The sequence below is a fragment of the Thermobia domestica genome, chromosome 11, assembly GCF_964235325.1.
Source record: "Thermobia domestica chromosome 11, izTheDome1.hap1.1, whole genome shotgun sequence".
NCBI classification, from domain to species: Eukaryota; Metazoa; Arthropoda; class Insecta; order Zygentoma; family Lepismatidae; genus Thermobia; species Thermobia domestica.
The window spans coordinates 100,098,875-100,105,872 of record NC_137464.1 but is presented as its reverse complement, the minus strand read 5'-3'; positions in this window follow the sequence as shown (position 1 = coordinate 100,105,872).

Genomic DNA, 6,998 nt, shown 5'->3' with positions numbered 1-6,998 from the left:
ATGAAGGGGGGAGGGACATGAAACTCTGAAGGCCCAGGAGCTTGATCAATCAAAACTAATTTACTATCAACATATATTGGTTTGTTATAAAATGAGGATATGTTGGTAAGTATTTTAATAAAGAACTATGAAGAAATTTCGGATGAAATAATGAAAAAAACGTATTGAAAAAATTTCACAACATTTACGTCCTTCCTCTGTTTATTCAAATACAACAATTTTCCTTTCATTATGACATCAACTATTATAAAAAGTACATATTCACTATTATAAAAAATAATACTCAATACTGTCTTGCAAACTATTTTACAATATCTGCGTTCCTTTCTCTGTTGAATCAAATGCTAACAGAACTTTCATTCCACATATTTTTTTGTTTTTATTATTCCGTCAACTACTGTCGGTTCCAAATGACAGATTAAAGGAGCAGTAGAAAATTGTTCTTGAAATAACATGTTTGATACTGCAAGGATGCGATGACGAAAAATTATGATAAAAAATGTCCACGCTGCTACACAACGGCACTATGCTTTCGGAAGCTTAAAATCTCCCTGACTAGTAGCAGAAATTCTTAGAATTCCGTATTTTTTCAAGAAATTTCAAATTCCCTGACTCTTCCAGGATCGCTCACCTCGCCACCATGTATTGCAAGTAATACAAATCTCCTCATAAGAAAGAATAACCAAAAGCTTCCTGTAGTTTTTATTTTTAACGCTGATCTTTCTTTTTCTCATTTCATTTTGTTTCATCCTTCCTTAATTTTTTTCATTACTGGTCTCGAAGGGGGAGGGGGGTCCGGACCCCCGGAACCTTCCTTGGCTACGTGCCTGTAACAACCCAAGTATGCAAACTGAATACATTAAATTTTATTTTATCTGACAGCTCTCTTGTTCAGAGACGAAACAAGGTGATGTTTCAACGGAAACATTCGCAAACTTGATATAAATTAGAATAATTACTTAAAACTTTAGCGAATAGAGGTGTTAGTAGCCGCTATATAAAATACAGGGTTATTCAAACAGAAAGAACAGATTTCAAACATTTATTTCTTCCAAACTACAGAAGATAGAAACATGATTCGAACGTTACTTGATTAAGAAAAGTTTACAATTTAAACAGCCCGGATAGAAGTTCCAATCACGGCCGCATTGGCGCTGTTGTTTGTTGTTGTTTGTCTGTAGTGAAATGGCGGCGTCACCACAGGAGAAGTCTTTTTGTGTGCCACAATTGGCAAAACTTGCAGTTGTTGCAGTTCAGCGAGCATTTCGCCATCAATTTAATAAACAACCGCCGCATCATAAGCAAATTTACGAGTGGCATCGAAAATTCGTAGAAGATGGTTGTATCTGCAAAGGGAAAAGCACGGGACGTCCACGCACATCGAACGAGAATGTCGAGCGTATTCGTACACTTTACGAAAGGAGCTCAATGAAATCCACATCACGAGCAAGCAAAGAACTTAACATTCCTCAACCAACGGTATGGCGAGTTCTAAAACATCGACTGCACATGAAGCCATACAAACTGAGTTATTGCAAGCATTCCATCCTGACGATCACAACAAAAGGTACGAATTTTGCATTAGCATGTTAGATGATATGGAAGAAGACAATTTTGTTCAACGATTAATTTTTTCCGATGAATCCACTTTTCATCTTTCTGGTAAAGTTAACGCCATAACGTTAGAATTTGGGCAAGTGAAAATCCTACGGCAGGTATTCAACATGAAAGAGATTCACCAAAGATGAACGTCTTCTGTGCGATATCTGTAACCAAAGTTTATGGGCCTTTCTTCTTCATGGAGAAAACTGTGACAGGATTAACCTATCAAACTGGTTATTTCCCCAACTTGAAGTTGATTTAGATGTCTTCATCTTCATGCAAGATGGTGCCCCGCCTCATTTCTCTAACCACGTTCGACGTTACTTGAATGACACCATTCCAGAACGTTGGATTGGAAGAGGAGGAGCAGAACATCAACTTTATCGCCGGAGGCCTCCCAGGTCTCCAGATCTCACTCTGTGTGATTTTTATCTATGGGGTTGCGTAAAAGACCGTGTTTTTATCCCTCCTATGCCTGACGCTCTTGAAGGTCTACGACATCGAATTGTTGAAGCTGTGAATTCGATAACTAGAGACCAGCTGATTGGTGTGTGACAAGAAATGAGCCACCGTTTTGACATTTGTCGTGTAACACATGGTACTCATATTGAATGCACACCATAATTACTAACAATAAATTGTAGACTTTTCTTAATCAAGTAACGTTCGAATCATGTTTCTATCTTTTGTAGTTTCGAAGAAATAAATGTTTGAAATCTGTTCTTTCTTTTTGAATAACCCTGTAGGTAAAAAATAATAAAATAATATTATTGCTGTCTATGTTTCATTCCTTATTTTGTTTCCTTAGCAGATTTTTGTTGCAACTCTCGTAATATAATTACATACAACTCCAGTTCAGTCGAATACTTTCATTGTTACTGTCATCAACATTCGTTGAATATGACGACATTTTACTAAAACTACTACTAAACATTTAAAGTCTCTACGTTGAACGAGTGATCTTACTATGGGAAGTTGATTTAGATATTCATAGAGACAGCGAGAATTTTTTTTAGTAATAATGGGGTCATCTGATGACAATTTTGTGGCGCTGGGTCCCAGGTTCAGGAGCTACGGCGAGGGGTGCATAAGACCACCCCTCTAAATTTTAGCTGAGGTATCTTGTCCCAACACCTAAATTTGAGAAGGGGTATCTAGGACCACCATTAAGCTTTGAAAATTGTCAAGATTAAGAATTTGGTATAGCATAAAAATAGGGTATGTACCTCTGTAAGTTTTGGGAGTCCATCTCGTTCCCTTTCACGAGTACAAAATTGGCAAAAATTCAAATTTCGTTTTTTTTTTTTTTAAATCTAAATTATCCTCTTTGATGAAAGTTTATTATGTTACATGTTTATATGGGTGTGTACGCGGTTGAATTACCTTTCATAGGACAAGGGTACATTGCTATTTATCTCTTAAATTTTGTTAGGGGTACATAAAACCACACCGTAAATTTGTGAATTGTCAGAAAGCAATAATTGGTCAATGTTCTCCAGGATCCTAATATATATATATCGTTAAAATTTGAGTGGCCCATCTCGTTCCCTTTTATGGGTATAAAATTGAAAATTGTAAAATTTGGATATATATGACCTAATTTATCTCCTTTGATGAAAGTTTATTTATTATATGACTATATGGATGTCAGGGAGTCCATTCCTCTTTATAGACATACGTATGTTGGTGCACCATTTTACAATTTTGGGAGGAGTACATCGGCACATCTTCTAAATTTGGGAATCGTCAAAAAAACAAAATTTAGTAAATGTTTGATAGAAATTCAATATGTTCCACTGTAAATTTGGGTGGTCCATCTTGTTCCCTTTCTATGGTTATATGGATGAGTATAGGGTATATTCTCTTTGCCGCCAGTTATATTAAAAAATGAAAACCACAAAAAAAAAAAAAAAAAATATGTGGGCAAAAAGCATCTATACTCCAACTCATTTTTCTTTACTGCAATTCAATTTCCCACACAAAACAAAGAGCATGAATATTTGACACTAGCTTCCTTTTAACACACCACGGCGCTGCAATCGGACCAGAAATGCTGGGGAAAATGCTACGAAATACAGCAGGTTCTATCGACAAGAAATACCATAGGATATGCTATGGCATGGCATTCTTTTTTCTTTCTTTCTTTTTTTCTTTTTTTAGCATTTGCTTCTTTACACGATAGAATATCGATGGCACGATTTTTGCTACAAGAAAAGTTACGATAAATGCTTCCGTCTAAAACTAGTCTAATGCATTTATCGTAAGAAAAATCGTACCATCGAAATCCTGTGTGTTAAAAGAAAGCGTAGTGTGTTAAAAGGAAGTGAAACATTTTGTGCCAAATAACCATGCTCTTTGTTTTGTGTGGGAAATTGAATGGTAGTAAAGAAAACTGAGTTGCAGTAGAGATGTTATTATCAGTGTTAGGTAAGTTACTTGTAAAAATGTAACGCGTTACAAGTTACTTTACTTTCTCTTAAAATATAACGCGTTAGTAACGCGTTACTTGCATCAAAAAAGTAACTGTTACTTTACTTCGAAAGTAACGCGTTACTTTTAGATCCGAAACTTTGAATATGTGGAAAAAATCTTATTACTTCAGGTTTCCGTACTGCTATTACTACCGCTATTATTATTATTATTATTATTACTATTGCTACTATTATTATTATTATTATTATTATTATTATTATTATTATTATTATTATTATTATTATTATTATTATTATTGCACGTTCTGAATCGATTTATGTAAATGCAAGGACAAATTTTTACTTGACAACTATATGAACATTTTAATGTAATGTAACATTGACTAAAATGCCACACTGTGTTACTCGTAGGGATGGGCCGAGTGAATTCGAGCAAGTTTTCTTTGAAACTCGATTCGACTAGAAACAGACATCTTTGAGCTCGACCCGAGAACTCGGCTTGAAAAATTTCCTCCAACTCGACTCGAATTCGGGTCGGGTTTCGAGTCGAGTCGAGTCAAATCTGGTGTATAGTCTCGAGTACTCTCTTCAAGTATCTTACATAGAGAATATAATTATTATCAATGGTACTGCTACTACTACAACTTCTTCTATTATTATTATTATTATTATTATTATTATTATTATTATTATTATTATTATTATTATTATTATTATTATTATTATTATTATAACAACAACACTGTGTATAAACATGAAAGATAGGCGGTTTATATATGAATACTAAAAAAGTAGTTGATTGTCAACCTCGGTAGTCGTGAAGTCTAGGAGTAAAGGACATTGTTCACGAGCTTCTGAATTTGGGTTGAGGGTCTAGGTTGAGTATTCGGGCTCGAGCCAAACACTATTAAAAGTTATAGGGCACTGGCCAAATATCTTCAAAACTGCTCGGCCCGGGTTTAGAATTGTCAACGACTCGAGCAGATCGGCTCACAGCTGATTCACTATCGACTCAAACCGAGATGTGAGCTGAGCCAACAACTCACCCAACCGAGTCGGCTAGACCCCTTCGCTCAGTTGAGTCGAACCGAGCAGATGGCTTATCCCAACCAAGCCAGCTCGAGCCATCCTCTCAGGTGAGCCGAGCCGAGCTGAGCTTGTTATAAAAAAATCTCTTGTAGTCTCGCTATCGAAACGAGACGAGATGCGAGCAGTGTCCCCTCTCGTGAGCAACACTAAAATTATTCCATATTACTGCTTAGCTTACATTTCTCATGGCTTTCGCTTTCCAATGTAATCAGCCCATGATTTCAAAACGAGTTAAAACGAGCGAGCCACTTATCAAACTCGACTAGACTCGAAACTCGACGCCAAAAACAGTGAATTGGTTCGGAACTCGGCTCGAGAATGTTACTTTTGACTCGACTCGAAACTCGACTTGGATTCGAGTCGAGTTTTAGCTTGACTCGTGCCCATCCCTATGCGTTAGAAAAATGGTTGCTTATTATTATTCTGCTAAACTAATTATATAATAATAACAATGTTGCTATGTAAAATTAAAAATACAGAATATAGAGAAACATTACACTACAACTGACGAAATAAGAACACATGAACTGGGGGTGAATCAAAATTGCCAATAACTCTAAAATCGATACATGCTTTTTAAAGCTAGTTGTTCCAAACTCTATAACCAACGGGACTTTAGGATATGCAAACTGATCTGAAAGAACCCTAATATTACATACCATCAACATTACATCAATAAATTAGGCCTGCTCATCAGAACACCGTTTATTCATATTAAACCCTTACTGAAAGTCGTTCATTATGGCACCCTAATTGTTGATAAATATTTCCCGATGGGGCACCACTTTACTTTTAAATTCTGTTCAGCAGTGGCGTACTTACGATTTTGTTTCGGTGGGGCTTTGCCTGAAAATGTGAAAATTCTGCAACATATATTATATACTTTACTATAATAAGTAAGATTTTGGGGCGGGGCTTAAGCCCGGAAGCCCTAACCCTAAATACGCCACTGCTGTTCACCATCATCTTCAGCTTTTAAGAAAAAGTATTCTTTCAAATGTTCGAACGATAAAATATTTTCGTTCTCCATCTTTATAAAAACAACACCATTCAAAGTAAAATAGATTAACAGTACCATATCACTCACTCACTGAACGTATTATTTTGGAGCTGTCAAAATCTAAGACAAAATCTTCCAGTTGCTTGCAATCAGTGCACGTGATTTCCCTGAGGCTGTCCTCATCTTCCAAAAGCAGCAAGTGGCACTATATTTTGTTATGTAAATAAACAAATCAAATTGTATCTATGAATGTATTTGCAAGCCTACCAACGTAAAGTTCGTAAGGCGAAACGGGAAAATGCACATCGAGATTCCCGTTCCGCCATGCATTAAGATGAAAAGTGATAACAGGTTTTACATGCTAATTTCATTGCTAGAGGTCATAAGGCGAAACGGGAAAAGGCGAACAGTGCAGGAATTGTCGGTTACTGACCGCTCATGCTCATTGTTCCATTCTGAGAAATTCACTTACAGGAAATAACATTTGTTTCCGAAAAAAAATATACATATATTGTAGTTACTCATCCGAAATGTAACGCGAAAAAGTAACGCAAACTAGGTACGTTACTTAAAAATTTGTAACGCGTTACCGTTAGTTACTTTGGAAAAAATGTAACGCGTTACTAGGAAACGTTACTTAAAAAGTAACGCGTTACTTGCTTTACGTTACTTCCCAAGACTGGTTATTATTATGCTGATTGAAAAATATGAGGAGCATCCTTATTTGTACAAAGTTAAAAGTCCTTTGTATCGTAATAAGCATATGGGACAAAGGGTTTTAGAAGAAATAGCGACTGAAATATCTGTTTTTAGTTTCGGAACCGTAATTGCACTCTTCTACAGTGATTTATTTGCCCCACGACAAGATGTTTATC